Below are 17661 nucleotides of genomic sequence, written 5' to 3' on the forward strand. Positions count from 1 at the left end.
TGTTACAGAGACCATTTGTCACAGAATGGCAAATCACAATGGATTCGGAATATGATCAAAGTCATTTGTCACAATATGAAATTCATTCAGGATTCACTATGTGTGACAAAGGCCATTGTGAAGTGTATGGCTGATTATATTGGATTAGCAATTGTGACAAAGGCTAGTTGTCATGGTGTGGCAGAATGTACTGGATAATTCACTTCATGTGAGAAAGGCCATTTGTCCTCTTGGATTCACTACAGTTAAAAAAGGTCATTTGTTTGAGAATGGCAAATCATGCATAAATCAATACATGTGACAAAGGTCAGCATCAAAGTATAGCAGATCCTCCTGGATTTGCTCCATGTGACAATGGTCAGTGTCAAAGTATAGCAAATCATCCTGGATTCGCTCCATGTGGCAATGGTCAGTGTCACAGTATAGCAGATCATGGTGAATTCACTACATGTGATGGAGGCCATTTGTCACAGTATAACAGATCATACTGAATTCACTACATGTTAAGGAGGCCATTTGTCACAGTATAACAGATCATACTGAATTCACTACATGCGATGGAGGCCATTTGTCACAGTATAGCAGATCATACTGAATTCACTGCATGTGATGGAGGCCATTTGTCACAGTATAGCAGATCATGAATTCACTACATGTGATGGAGGCCATTTGTTACAGTATGGCAGATCATGCTGAATTCACTGCATGTGATGGAGGCCATTTGTCACAGTATAGCTACATGTGATGGAGGCCATTTGTCACAGTATGGCAGATCACACTGAATTCACTGCATGTGATGGAGATTATTTGTCACAGTATGGCAGATCATACTGAATTAACTACATGTGACGGACTGTTTTTCAGTATGGCAGATCATACTGAATTCACTACATGTGACGGACTGTTTTTCAGTATGGCAGATCATACTGAATTCACTACATGTGATGAAGGTCATTTGTCACAGTATAGCAGATCATACTGAATTCACTACATGTGATGGAGGCCATTTGTCACAGTATGGCAGACCATACTGAATTCACTACATGTGACGGAGGCCATTTGTCACAGTATGGCAGATCATACTGAATTCACTACATGTGACAGAGGCCATTTGTCACAGTATGGCGGACCATAGGTGGTGCTCACCAGATAATATGTACTTTTGAGAGAGTGACGTATGTAAGGTGAAGTAGTTCGCATTTAAAACATGCACAGTGGAGAGAATGTTGGTGTATCTCTATGCTACATTAATGTAATATGGATGATATTTCTTTTGGATATTGTACTTTTGGAAATTTTACATGATTTAAGTACACTGCTAACTAAAATGACTGCTCCCTTGTGTTAAAAAATCGGCCTGAATTAGTCTAAAGTACACTATACATAGCAGCTTTTAAAATAGGGAAAATGAATTTTGCCAGACTAGACAATACCAGCTTCTGAAAGTACAATGAATGAATTACCAAATATATAAAATGTAAAAAAAAGTTATCGGATCTTTTTTATACAGTTGACCTCTGAAGTTCAGGAAGTGAAAATGACCAAGTAGAGCTAGCACTTTTTTGAAAAGTGCACATTTGAAGTAAGGCCAAGCTGTATACTCTATAACCCATAGTACACCCATCAATCATACACCAAAATAAAGGGAATTAAAGGTTCTTTGCATTATACCTAAGATATACAAGGTCTTTTTTAAATAGCCAGTAAAACCAGTGAGGAGAGCCAGGGAAATTCTTTTTCTTTAAAATCCTAACCCTATGCAAAATGCGAAACTGTATAGGGCCACCCATACTGAATTTATTACACGTGATGGGCTGTTTTTCACAGTATGGCAGATCATACTGAATTCAGTACATGTGATGGAGGCCATTTGTCACAGTATGACAGACCATACTGAATTTATTACATGTGACGGGCTGTTTTTCACAGTATGGCATATCATACTGAATTCAATACATGTGCCAAAGTTTAGAATTTAGTTAGAGCATCTGGGAGTCATTTGTGTCCAACATACAAAGCTATATGTTACATTCTGCATGGAAATCAAACAAATGTAATGCTGTAGTGGACATTTTCAATTTCTGCAACTCATGCATAGAGAATCAAAGCCAATAATTCATCAGCTCAAGGAAGGATTATGAAACATTGACACATACACCAGTTGAGGACAACCAAAAAGCTCAACTGAACACTTGTAAATTAGTGGATGGCTGTACATTATAACAAGTGTAAATTAGTGGATCGCTGTACATTATAACAAGTGTAAATTAGTGGATGGCTGTACATTATAACAAGTGTAAATTAGTGGATGGCTGTACATTATAACAACTGTAAATTAGTGGATGGCTGTACATTATAACAAGTCAAATAATAAAAGCAAAAACATCTTACCATGAAGCCTCCATTAGCAAATAAGACACAGGTACTTGGGTCCTTTGCTATAACAGTGAATTAGAGTCCATATGAAGTGTTCATATCAACTAAGCATTTTGCTATTATTCTGTTGTTAAATGTGTCATGGAAGTCCAAATTTGGCATTCATGATATCAAACCATCATCATTGCCAACAAATGTTTTGAAAAGTTGGGGTGGTTTCTTCATCAAATTCTATTTTTAAAATGTTTGAAAAATTTATATAAAAGACTTAAGGCATGAATTTTTCATTAGTTATTTCCACAATATGTGATGGGCATCATCGTTATAAGGACTTTTATATTTTGGCTGGGCTTAATTTCAAGCATGGGCTTGTCATAGGAGAATTATGGTAAGTATCCATGGTAGCAAAAAAGCAAGCCACTTTAATGCTTATACCTACATTATATGAGGGACATTATACCTTGGCTGGGCTTAACTTCAAGCATGGGCATGTCATTGGAGAATTATGGTAAGTATCCATGGTAGCAAAGAAGCAAGTAACTTTGATGCTTATACCCATATAATACGAGGAACATTATAATTTGGCTTGTCTTGAAGCATGGAGCTATCATTGGAGAATTATGGTAAGTATCCATTATAAAAAAGAAGCAAGAAAGTCTAATACAGATACATTATATAAGGGTTATCACTATAATGAGAGACTTTTTATCTGGGCTGGCTTAACATGAAGCATGGGCATATCATTCGAGAATTATGGTAAGTATCTATCATAATAGTGATAATAATAATAATAATAATAATAATAATAATAATAAAAATAAGGATAATAATAATGATGACTTTATTTAATGAAGAAACTCATTTGGTCAGCTGATCAATCTTCATGAGGTCTTCATTATAATAAGGAAGCAAGAAATTTTATTTCACATACATTATATAAGGGGCATCTTTATAATGAAAGACTTTCTATCAGGGCTGGGCTTAACTTGAATTATAGGCTTATCACTGGAGAAATATGGTAAGTATTCATGATAGGAAAGGAAGCAAGCCACGTTAATGCTTGTACCCACATTATATGATGGGCATCATCAAAATATGGAACTATATATTCAGGAACCACTGTGAAATATCTATTGTTCATAAAATATTGGATGAAATTGGTCATTGTGCAAGATTTGTTACAGCAAGGTATCATTGATTATACACATGACAGTTATCGTTATTACCGAATCTACAGCTTAGTATTTTGTTGGAATAAAATTATTGTTTTTATTGGCCCTTCTAAATCATCACAGATATAACTCAATTTTGTTACTTTATAACCACTCATTGACGAATCTGAAAACAGCGCACTGTTATCCCGTAAATAACTTTTTCTCAACAGTATTTGCCGAGGAGGCTGGAGAGGGTCAAGTCGAAGTGTTTGTTGAGGCTGAAGGAAAGAATGTCAAGACTGAGTTAACTCCCCTAGACTCTGGAAGCTTTGAAGTCTCGTTCAATGGTGTTGGGGAGGCCATACATTTGATCAACATTTTGTTTAATGGAGAACATATTTCGGGTACGTAAAACATGGGTACATATAATGTATTACCTATATCCTGTATCACGTGTGATGACGATGTAACCAATAATACACCTGATGAGGTCCTCACACTCTGAATCAGACATTGAATTGCATCTGAAATCTAAAGTCAGTTTAAAAATAGAAATCTAAAGTCTGTTTAAAAACAGAAGTCTAAAGTTTGTTTAAAAATAGTAATCTAAAGTTTGTTTAAAAATAGTAATCAAAAGTCTGTTTAAAAATAGTAATCTAAAGTCTGTTAAAAATAGTAATCTAAAGTTTGTTTAAAAATAAAATTTTAATTTCAGTTTCATATTAAAAACTGAAAGTCAGTTTAGAAAAGTCAGTTTGAAATAAAAAATTGAAGTCTGTTTCAAAGTCTGAAATTTGTATGAAAATAAGAACTTAGTATAGTTATATATCTTGTAAATAATCACACTATATCTTATTCTTATCTTAATTACCAGGATATATATATATATATACACACACATACATACATACACCTCTCCCTTGATAACTCGCGTACAACAGGGTCCACAAACATAGACCGCATTATAAGCAAGGGCACGAGTTACCTGTTCAGATTTGTCTCATTGTGCAGGTTATCTGTTGTACAAAATTCAGATGTTGTGTACTGCAATTACTGTAGCAATATTCATCAAAATCAAAAATAATTTTAAAAACATCATTGAAAGTTTACACTGAATTTTTCAGTGCAGACAGAACCTTTTTATGCTCTCTCTCAGGATAATTTTCAATGTTTGTTTTGCTGTTTAACAGTTGTAGCATTATTCACATTATGCCATTCTTACTTTGGCCTTTATTTTTATTCCAGAAATGTGAGTAAAAGAATCCGTCATATTGCTTCATTGTAGGATAGGAATGTATGTGATTGATCCTATTAATCCAACTCTTTGTCCCTTGTGTTAGATTTGATCTACCTTTGGGCCCCTTGAGTTAGATTTTGCTATACTACTCTTGTCCCCTTGGATTATATTTTGCTTTACAGCTCTCGGTCCTTTGTGTTAGAGTTTGTTATGCAACTCTTGGCCCCTTGTGTTAGATTTCGCTTTCCTACTCTTGTCCCCATGCATTATATTTTGATATCCTTCTCTCATCCACTTGTACTAGATTTTGCTATCCTACTTTTGTCCCCTTGGATTAGATTTCACTATCCTAATTTTGGATTAAATTTTGCTATCCTTCTCTTGGCCCGTTGTGTTGGAGTTTGCTATCTTACTGTTGGCCCCTTTGTGTTAGATTCTGATTTCATAATCTTGTCCCCTTGGATTCGATTTTGCTATCCTACTCTTGTCCCTTGTGTTAGATTTTGATATCCTACTGTTGTGCCCTTGGATTAGATTTTGCTGTCATTCCCTTGTCACCTTGGATTAGATTTTGCTCTACTTCTCTTGCCCTCTTGTGTTAGATTTTGCTATTCTTCTCTTCTTTTTCTCTCATTCTCTTGTCCCCTTGTGTTAGATTTGCTATCCTTTTGTTGTCCCTATCAGTTAGTTTTTACTACCGTGTGCACATGAATTTGGAGGCTTCTATAAATATTGAGACTGTTTAATAGGATTTTGACTTGTAAGGATTATGTAGTACCTCCTATTTAACAATTTGTTCTTCACATCACTCAGACAGCAAAGTAAGTGGTATAATACATGTCTCAATTAGTATCAGTCATTCAGACAGCAAAGTAAGTGATCATAATTAATGTTTCTGTTAGTCTGAATCATTCAGATAACAAATTAAGTGATCATAATACATGTCTCAGTTAGTATCAGTCATTAAGGCAACAATGTAATAAATTATAATACCTGTCTCGGTATCAGTCATTCTGACAGAAAAGTAAATATCTATAATTCATGTCTCAATTAGTTTGAATCATTCAGACAGCAAAGTAAGTGATCATAGTACATGTCTCAATTAGTATCAGTCATTCAAACAACAAAGTAAGTGATCATAATACATGTCTCAATTAGTCTGAATCATTCAGACAACAAAGTAAGTGATCAGAATACATGTCTCCGTATCAGTCATTCAGACAGCAAAGTAAGTGATCATAATACATGTCTCAGTATCAGTCATTCAGACAGCAAAGTAAGTGATCATAATACATGTCTCAATTAGTCTGAATCATTCAGACCGCAAAGTAAGTGACCATAATACATGTCTCAGTATCAGTCATTCAGACAGCAAAGTAATTGATCATAATACATGTCTCAGTTAGTCTGAATCTTTAAGACAGGAAAGCAAGTGATCATAATACATGTCAAAATTGATGTGAATCTTCAACATTTCACTGTCTTCTTGGATCAAACATATTCAGTTCACTAGAACTGGCAGAGAAATCATTTGCTGCACTGTAGCATTTTTGGTCCAGTTTTTGATAACTTAAAGCTTGAATTATGCTAAAAACAATGACCCCCCCCCATGCTTCATGTAAGAAATAAATAATCAGAAGGGAAACTTCTTCTCAAGTTGAAGATTTTGCTTGACATGTCCAGATGTGATGCATGCAAAAATGTTTTCTTTCTTTTTTTGCCTCTTGCTTGAATATTATATCCAAAACATTTTAAGGGTTAATTAAAGAAGAAATCTTTTAATTAATTTAAAAAGTTTTATTTTTTTCCAGCAAGTCCAGTAAGTGTAAATTTTGTTGAGTTGGACAAACTTCGAATCCAGAAACCAGAGACGTACTCAATTCCTTGTCACAAGCAGACGTCATTCAGAATGACCCTTCCTCCACTAGCGGTAGATAATCTAAGCATCAAGTTGATAGGTAATGGTCGTTTAAAACCTCACCATGTTAGGTTCATTTCCAAATTTATCTAGCTTTGTATGCTTCTTTTATCTTACATATGTCAATAAGATTATAGTATTTGGGAAATGTTTAAAAGATTGTAAATCACAAAATATTAATGAGTATAATTAAACATAATTTTTGCTGAATTTTTATCTATTTAAATTATGCAAAATTCTTTTTGTATTATGATAATTACACAAAACTACAATTGTGTTTTATTCTAAATTGGCTGCAAGAACAAGTTTGATACAGAATGGCAGTTATTTCCCTCGACTCAAAATAAAACATAAATTCAGATTTCTATTTACTATGTACCCTTTCCTATACACTTGTTCTGTATATTTGCTTCCTTATGGTATGAATGATATTCACAATGAAGTGGGATTTATTAAAAACAATTATGGTTCTTCTAAGAGTATCTGTGCACAGAATTGCAAAGAAAGCACTTATAGTTCGAGTCTGGGTGTATGATATAGAAATTTGCTTGGGCTATTCTAGGTTGTTAGATTAGATTCATGCCGTTTTATAGTCAATCACCATCAAAGATCACAAGCACAACAAACAATAATGGTATATCATACCTTTATTATTGCCATTCAATAAGTAGACTGACGAACATCAATATATATATATATATATATATATATATATATATATATATATATATATATATATATATCTGTACATGAGCATAGCAGATGACAGATTTGGTTCCCTTTGACACACGTAATCAACATATTCTCCAAGAAAGGAGAGTTACAGCTTTTTGAAACCTTTATCTTCAACAAAGGAGGTATCCACTGATAAACACAGCATATCAAAATAGCATGGATAGACAGAAGTGGGTAGCTCTTTCACACTTACAGCATGAATAAGCAGGCATGGGTACCTCTTTCAGACTTATGGCATGGATAAACAGAATTGGGTACCTCATTCAGACTTATGGCATGGATAAACAGAAGTGGGTACCTCTTTTAGATTTATGGCATGGATAAACAGAAGTGGGTACCTCTTTCAGACTTATGGCATGGATAAACAGAAGTGGGTACCTCTTTCAGACTTATGGCATGGATAAACAAACTCAAACACATATCTCCCTACTGAAATTGACTAACTTAAGCAGTAAATATCATTGATAGCCTCATGAATTTTGATGACAGTAAATGCAAAAACCAAATCAAAAGAAAGAACACAACTGAAAGACTTGGACCCTCAGAAAGTGCTTTAGGATACTGAATCAAAGAAAAATGGATAAACCTTACAGAAATTAAAATTTTGTTAAGTCTTAAAAATTGTGTGTGCAACTGATTCCCATTTATAACAAGAAAATCCTCCATTTTTGAAATTGTTGAGGGAATTTCCTTCAAACATTTTTAGTTAAAGAGCAGTCCTTGTAGGCAGATTGAACATCTGTACTGAATGCCAGATGAACCCTGTATGATTAGATGAGTATGTAATAAAAATAAAACATCCTGACTGGCAATTTAGGAAACCACAGTTACCATATATACTTCCTTTTAAGTCAAGTCCAACTCCTGTGGTTAGAGCATCTGCCTCAGATGCTGGAGGTCACGGCTTTGAACCACGGCCAATTCGTACCAAAGACTTATAAAAATGGTACTAACAGCTGCCTCGCTATGCGCTCAGCAATAAGAGGTTAGTGTTAAGACTGGTCGGCCTGGTGTCAGGATAATGTGACTGGGTGTGACATTATGCTACATGTCTGCGGCATGATACCCCAGTTCTAGATATTACTATAAACTGTCACACTGTAGACATGATAGTGAAATGACTGAAACATTGTTAAAGCTACGTTAAAAATCCAAATCTCACACACACACAATGTGATTTTCATGCTGCCAATCAATGCTTGGATTGTGATGAACAGTTAATAAAGTAGCATGCAGTATCAGCGTGTGGTGTCAGCATGAAGTGTCAGCATGTGTCGGTATGAATTGTCAGCATGTGGTATCAGCAAAAAGTCATCATGTGGTGTCAGCATATGATTTCAGCATGAAGCACCATCATGTGTCAGCATGAAGTGTCAGCATAAGGTGTCAGAATGAAGTGTCAGCATATTCTGTCACCATGTGGTGTCAGCATGAAATGTCAGCATAAGGTGTCAGAATGAAGTGCCAGCATATGATGTCACCATGTGGTGTCAGCATCAAGTGTCAGTATGAAGTTCAAGTAATGTTGCAATGTCTTATTATCAGTTGAACTGACGTTTGAATGAGTTGGATTTTATTCAGCATGGTGAACATTATCGGTTATTATGTTACAGTCATTTTGTTATGCAGTTTTCCCTTGCAAATGAGTGAAAGAAAAACAAGTTTTTCTGTGATAGATATTAACAACAAACATCTACCATATATACTAGTAAATTGGGTCAAAGGTAAACTGCAGAGACCCAGATCTGCCATACACAGTTCACCATCAGATCTGGGTGTATGTAGTTTGTCACAAGTAATCAGCAGAACAAACAATTTAGAACCTGATCTGCATGTAAATTATGCAACAGTAGATCAGAGTCTATGTTGTTCGTATTTTTACTTGTAAGGTTGTATACTCAGCAAGTAGAATAGCAGTGTGTTAAATTCACAAATTAGAGTGGGATTTGGATATGTGACATTGCTCTTGGTTCCAAAATAAGGCTGATGTGCTCCATTGTCATATCCATTTTTCTGTATGCTTGTGAAACGTGGATGCTCACATCAAACCATTGAAATGAGATGCTACTGCAGGATCTTGGGCATCACATACATTGACCATGTAACCAACGAAGAGGTCCACAACAGGATCCAACAAGCCATCGGATTCTATGAAGACCTCTTGACCACTGTAACAAAGTACAAACTGAAGTGGTATGGTCATGTCTCAAGATAATCTAGACTGGCAAAAACAATCTTGCAATGCATAGTGTGAGGGTGCAGAAGAAGAGGCAGACAGAAAAAGAGGTGGGAAGACAACATTAAGGACTGGACAGGCATGAGATTCGGAGATTCCCAAAGTGCAGCAGAGAACAGGGAAAGATGGAGAGAATTGGTTGTAAAGTCATCTATGGTGCCCCAATGACCTCTTGGGTTAAGGATTTGGTGATGATGATGATGATGATAATGATGGTGAAATTGGGATTTTAAAATGTCTAAATGTCAGGCATACATAAAGGTAGATATGTGAATTGTGTTGTCTACTGAACCATTTTTTCCCCTTAGAATGGTAAATTATATCAGATGATGCGGCTAATATAGTGTTTACTTTTTGCAACGCATTGATGATTAAGATTTGGCATCAAACAATTCAACATGTGAAGGACTGACCATCTTGAACTGAATGACACATTATGCTTGGGGCAGATTCAAATGATTTTCCACATTTAATTAAATGATACAATAGTTATTTGAATCGTTACAGCTATTTTTGGGGATTGAATCTGTGAAAAAAATATCATTGCTTTAAAATGATGTGCAGCTACACATGCAGAATGCTGGACATCTGCAAATATATATGTGTGGTGAAAGGTTAACAGGTAAATGACATTGACATAAACACGTTGAAGGAAAGCAAATTCCGCTACTATGCAAGTAGCATACTGTAAAATCAAGGCAGTCTTATGGTTCCCTCAGACTGATATCCATCCTGATTTGGCTAAAGTTTATGGATGCAATTTGCTGCCAGAGCCTACAATTTTGATGTGGTTTCATCATTTGAAAGATGGTCGTGAATACATGGATACTTGTCTTTGTTGTCTGTGATTGGTCAGCATGAAGTGGTTGCTGATGCTCAGTATACAGTGAAATATATTTCTATGCTCAGTATACAATGGAATATATTTCTATGCTCAGTATACAATGGAATATATTTCTATGCTCAGTATACAATGGAATATATTTCTATGCTCAGTATACAATGGGAATTATTTCTTTTGTCACATGCATTAATTTGTCATCAGTTTATAGTATATTGAAGAATCATCTGAAACACAGAATGGTTTTTGCACAAAATGGGTTCCACGTTTATTAACAGTTGATTAAAAACAGACTTGGGTTGAAATCGCCAAAAACCTACTCACCAATATGAAAAGAGCTACCATTTTTTATTTAGATTTTCACGGGTGATGAAACATGTATTACATATTTTTTAACCTACCTTGAGAGAAAATGATATTTTGGATCAGGAAAAAAAAGCACAAATCGCTCTATGTAATCAGGCTGTCATGATAGTTTTACACATTATTTTTTTTATCCAAATGGCTTGTTCATCTATTACCTGTTCTTGATACTGCTACAGTCACTGGATATTTTTATGCCACCAATATGTTCCAAAGCCATCCATGCACTGGTATCCGAGGTATCCATCTACTCGATGACAATGTGCATTAATCTGCCATTGAGACACAATACAAAATTGGCCACATCCTCTATACAGCCCTAATTTAGCTCCAAGGGATATTTGGCTGAATATCATTCTGAAAGTTTTGCTGAGAAGGCCACCATAAGCCTGAAAATGTATTATTTCAAGTGGGGAACAATGTATCAAAAGGTGAACATTGAGACAGGAAAATATGTAGATGTGCATGGGGAATTCTCAGAGGAGATCCACTGATGTACTGTGCACTTAAAAAGAATATTGCACAGCGCACTGATATGCTGAACTTTTTAAATATTCCTCATGTTAGGAATTAAAGGTTATGCATACCATTGTTTTTCAGCTCTTTTTTAGCAAATGCTGCTTTATATACAGGGAAACCATTAAATTCTTTTTGCAACTAACAGAGATTTCTCATCAGTATCTGCTGATTGATGTTAACTTGAAAAGAATGGATATATATGAAGCAAATCATGCTTTACAGACATTATTCTATGAGATAGCTGTGTAAATAATTTGATAAGCCAATAATCATACAATGCTGACTGTCAAGTCTTTTACAGCAAGCCTTTGGCATCATGGTTTTCATTTGACAATCTTTTACAGCCAGACTATATCATCGTAGTTTTCATTTGACAGTCTTTTACAGTCAGCCTATGGCATCATGGTTTTCATTTGACAGTCTTTTACAGCCAGCCTATGGCATCATGGTTTTCATTTGACAGTATTTTACAGCCAGTCTGTGGCATCATGGTTTTCATTTGACAGTCTTTTACAGCCAGCCTATGGCATCATGGTTTTCATTTGACAGTCTTTTACAGCCAGCCTATGGCATCATGGTTTTCATTTGACAGTCTTTTACAGCCAGTCTGTGGCATCATGGTTTTCATTTGACACGGTATTGAATCAAACTACATATGTCATGTAAACTGGAACTGGTCTTCCTTAGTGTACCTGAAAATTAGGATAAAGAGTACACAAACTGACCATGGTTGTCCAGAACTCCTAAAAAGCATAATAAATTGTTCAGAGAAAAATTTTAGTTGTTAAAAAACATGGAGTATATGGGGACTAAGGTTAAAGATGGTTCATTATTTTCTTTCATAAATGAAATACATTCGAGTATATGCAACCTGAAATGATAAGAGCAGATTTGGGTTAAAAGTGTTTAAGTATAGTGGTACAACATTGATGCCATTAAAATGTATCAAGATTGTCTTCAGGTCCAGACTTTTTTTATCATGCAGGTCCCAATGGAGAAAGGGTACCAGTTAAGCTTCATGCCCATGGAGGGAATGTGTACACAGGCGATTGGACTCCGATATGGACAGGCACTTATTACTTGGAGGTTCTTTATGGGGACATGTTTCCAGTCTGGGGCAGTCCTATGACCTTCACGGCATATGACTCCACTAAAGTCAGGATCAGAATGAGTGAAAGATGGGCTGAAGATGATAGATATAATATGACAGGTAAATATCATGAGAAAAATCACCTAATAAAGTTAAATGGAAATTTGAATTCTAAATTTGATGAGTTTAGGTTCTTATAACAACTTGTTATATTTAGCTTCAGTTTATAAGCAGAATAGACATGCCCAAAAGGCCATATAGTGTTACCCTGGTCCATCCATAGGTTTACCCATCACCATGCATGATAGTATTACTCTGTTCCATGCATATAATGTTAGCCATGTCCATCCATGATAGAGTTACTCTGTTCCATGCATATAGTGTTATCTATGTCCATCCTTACAATATCACCCATGGGTAATATGTCCAACCAGTTAGTGTTATCCATATTCACCTAATGAGAGTTCCGTTGCTTTACCCAATCATTTTACGTTAGGAACATTAGCCTGCTACCTTGCAAATCCAGCTGTACTAAAAGACAATAGAGGTCTTTTTGTGTCTATCTTATATAGACAAAGGGCAATAACTCTTGATATTTACCTCCCTTACCCAATTTCATCATATTTTTATTGAAATCCCTTTTCATACTGAAAGCTGTGCAAAATCTTAATTTTGATAACCTGTTAATATCACAGATCTGAAAGAAAAATAATTTGCTAATGCAAACTGGATAGAAATCAGCAGTGTTGGTAACTGAGTCACATAAGTATTAAAGTTATTGATAGATTCCATATACTGACTTCAGATATTATATAGGCCAGGATGAACTGCATCAGTCATTCCAAACTTCTTTGGCCTCTACCCTAAAAAATATTTTTCCGGAGCCTCACTATCCTGTTTCCACATTATCGTAAGTTTAGCCACCCTCAAAAATAAATATCCTGGTGACCCACCAGAATGCCCTCATGACCCTTGGGTTGGGAACCACTGATCCACATACTTGACAGAACATGCGGAATGTAAACTCAACAAAGAAGCTTTAGAATATCAATCCCTTAATTGGAGTATGACATCACTTGTATAGATCAAATTACTCTGACAAAGTGGTATTTATCTAATTGCATATAGGACTCCTGAACCTGAGTCTTGCATACCTCCTGAATGGTATACCTCAACCAGAATGCAAATGCTGCCGGAATCCCCTGACAGTGTAACACATTAATGTTGAGATATTAACTAATACCCTGTGGAATAGAAGTTTTTTGATGTGAACTAAACTAAGAAACTTTAAGATGATGTATCATCAGGAAATATCTTGGAATGTTTCAGGTCATGTCGTTAATATAACAAAATTTTGACCATGTATTTTAAGTGTTTCTTTTACTTTTACCTTTTTATTGTATGTACCTTTTAAAGAATTTTAAAATCTGTACATTTTATCTTTTATTTTGTTGTAATGCATGTTTATATTTATTTGGAAGGTTTTATCTTCCATTAATTTGGGGTTTAAGGTTTGCAAGTTGTCTCAGACACATGCTTTTACAGTACAGTATTAATCTCACCTCTGTTTGCATGAGTTTGAATCTCAGCTCAACCATCATGGGTATGTAAGAAAGCTTCCCAGTATTTTCCTGTGGGTAGATGGTTCTTCCAGGGGCTTTTTTGGGTTCTTCATCCACCAAAGATGCTGTCAGCCATGTATAGTCTGTCATGTGCCGAAAAATGCATTAAACCTCACAAAACCAATCCAGTCCTAAGTTGTTTTTGAAATTCTTGATCTTAACATTTTTTTAAATTTAGCTTATAATTGGCACCATGGAGACAGTAATTTGCTGATATGATGATCATCCCAATATACATCCATCCATCATCGCTTTGCCTTTTAATTACATCATGTTTTCTTTTACATGTCTGCCCATGTGATGAAGCACATCTCATACCATACTTACACTCAACCACATTTCGTACCATACTTACCCTACTTGTGTAAATGGCCATACTTGTGTAAATGACCATACTTGTGTAAATGGCCACACTTGTGTAAATGGCCACACTTGTGTAAATGACCACACTTGTGTAAATGACCATACTTGTGCAAATGACCATACTTGTGTAAATGGTCATACTTGTCTAAATGACCATACTTGTGTAAATGGACACACTTGTGTAAATGACCACACTTGTGTAAATGACCATACTTGTGTAAATGACCATACTTGTGCAAATGACCATACTTGTGTAAATGGCCACACTTGTGTAAATGATCATACTTGTCTAAATGACCATACTTGTGTAAATGGATACACTTGTGTAAATAACCATACTTGTGTAAATGACCATACTTGTGTAAATGGACACACTTGTGTAAATGGTCACACTTGTTTAAATGGCCACACTTGTGTAAATGACCATGCTTGTGTAAATGACCATACTTGTGTAAATGGCCACACCTGTAAATGACCATACTTCTCTAAATGACCATACTTGTGTAAATGACCATACTTGTGTAAGTGGCCATACTTGTGTAAATGGCCACACTTGTGTAAATGGCCACACTTGTGTAAATGACCATACTTGTGCAAATGACCATACTTGTGTAAATGGCCATACTTGTCTAAATGACCATACTTGTGTAAATGGACACACTTTGTGTAAATGGACACACTTGTGTAAATGACCACACTTGTGTAAATGACCATACTTGTGTAAATGACCATACTTGTGTAAATGGCCACACTTGTGTAAATGATCATACTTGTCTAAATGACCATACTTGTGTAAATGGATACACTTGTGTAAATAACCATACTTGTGTAAATGACCATACTTGTGTAAATGGCCACACTTGTGTAAATGGCCACACTTGTTTAAATGACCATGCTTGTCTAAATGACCATACTTGTGTAAATGACCATACTTGTGTAAGTGGCCATACTTGTGTAAATGGCCACACTTGTGTAAATGACAATACTTGTGTAAATGACCTTACTTGTGAAAATCACCACACTTGTGTAAACGACCATACTTGTGTAAATGGCCACACTTTTGTAAATGACCATACTTGTCTAAATGACCATACTTGTGTAAATGGACACACTTGTGTAAATAACCATACTTGTGTAAATGACCATACTTGTGTAAATGGCCACACTTGTGTAAATGACCATACTTGTTGAAATGGCCATACTTGTCAAAATGGCCATACTTGTGTAAATGACCATACTCGTGTAAATGACCATACTTGTGTAAACGACCATACTTGTGTAAATGGCCACACTTTTGTAAATGACCATACTTGTGGAAATGGCCACACTTGTGTAAATGACCACACTTGTGTAAATGACCATGCTTGTGTAAAGGACCATACTTGTGTAAATGGCCACACTTGTGTAAATGACCATACTTGTGTAAATGACCATACTTGTCTAAATGACCATACTTGTGTAAATGACCATAATTGTGTAAGTGGCCATACTTGTGTAAATGGCCACACTTGTGTAAATGACAATACTTGTGTAAATGACCTTACTTGTGAAAATGGCCACACTTGTAAATAAACAACCATACTTGTGTAAATGGCCACACTTTTGTAAATGACCATACTTGTGTAAATGGCCACACTTGTGTAAACAACCATACTTGTGTAAATGGCCACACTTTTGTAAATGACCATACTTGTGTAAATGGCCACACTTGTGTAAATGACCACACTTGTGTAAATGACCATACTTGTGTAAATGACCATACTTGTGTAAATGACCATACTTGTGTAAATGACCACACTTGTGTAAATGACCATACTTGTGTAAATGACGACACTTGTGTAAATGACCATACTTGTGTAAATGACCATACTTGTGTAAATGGCCACACTTGTGTAAGTGGCCATACTTGTGTAAATGGCCACACTTGTGTAAATGACAATACTTGTGTAAATGACCATACCTGTGGCAGATGTTGACAATATGAATACATTGATTCTTAATAGTTCATAGAAAAGCCTGCAGTGTTGCATTACTGCAAAGGAAACATTACTGTTTCATTTTTGTTTAGCATTGAAAGATTAGGCGAGAGATAGGGATCATATTGCTGGCAGCCAGCAAACATTGTACCTGTAGAAACTTTTACCTTTGTAGTCATCTTATTTTATAACAGTAATATTTATTGTTATATTGTTGCTTTAACTTAGCTTTGTATGTTTTGATTTTAAGCTGATTCTTCCAAAAGATTATGAGAAGTAATGTGAGAAAGCTTGCCATTAGCTCTCTTTGTGTTGGCGGTTCTTCCCAGGGCCATTCCAGGTTCTTCTTCTACCAAATATACTGGTAGCAATTTATAGTCTAACATGTCCTGAAAATTGGTGTTAAACCACGGAAGACAAAACCTAAAAGCTTTGGCAATAATTGTTATCAGACTATAGTAAAATTGATCAGATCAATTTGAAAAGGAATTCGGGAGATGGTTTACACAAGTTGTGTTCTTACTGTTCTACATAAGCCAACGTAGTAAAATGGTCCACTGTTGTACAAGTAAGGTGAGCAATATTATGCTCACTTGAGCCTCTTGGTGGATTATGCCGTGGCAATGACCGCTCAGGTGGCATAAGTGGTTAGAGCATCTACCTTGGATATGGGAGGTTGTGGGTTTGAACCCTGGCCGAGTCATACCAAAGATTTATATAAATGGTACTAACAGCTGCCTTGCTTGGTGCTCAGCAATAAGAGGTTAGTGTTAAGACTGGTCAGCTTGGTGTCAGAATAACATGACTGGGTCGGACATGATGCTGTGTGTCTGTGGCATGCTGCCCCAGTGCTAGACATCACTATAAACTTCCTCACTGTAGATATCATAGCGATAAGAATGAAATTTTTTTGAAACCTATGTTAAAAAATTCTAATCACAAGCACTCACAGACAGAACAACGCTGTATTCCATGGAATTTGTATTAACTAGTTTGTTACTGGAGCCATGTTTACAAATTTCTGTCCTTATCTTTGCCATTTAGTTGATGTAGCTGAAGCAGGGCCAGGTAATTTGGAGATTGTTGTGATGTGTGATGGGGAGACGGTCCAGGCGGCTGTGGAACAAGGGGAAGATAACCTCCTCCATGTGTCATTTGACCCTTTCAAGAAGAAAAATCACACCATATATGTCAGCTTTAATGGAGAACCTGTGCCAGGTAAGAAAGTCTG

General features: G+C 35.8%; 1 protein-coding gene across 2 annotated transcripts in view; it reads left to right on the forward strand.

Moving 5' to 3' along the window:
- The window catches only part of LOC149798572 (filamin-B-like), a 198825-nt gene that overhangs the window by 129290 nt on the left and 51874 nt on the right, over nucleotides 1–17661 (forward strand). The gene's annotated exons all lie outside the window — the stretch shown is intronic.

This window comes from Sinohyriopsis cumingii, chromosome 5 (genome assembly GCF_028554795.1).
Source record: "Sinohyriopsis cumingii isolate HCF-2022 chromosome 5, ASM2855479v2, whole genome shotgun sequence".
Taxonomy (NCBI): domain Eukaryota; kingdom Metazoa; phylum Mollusca; class Bivalvia; order Unionida; family Unionidae; genus Sinohyriopsis; species Sinohyriopsis cumingii.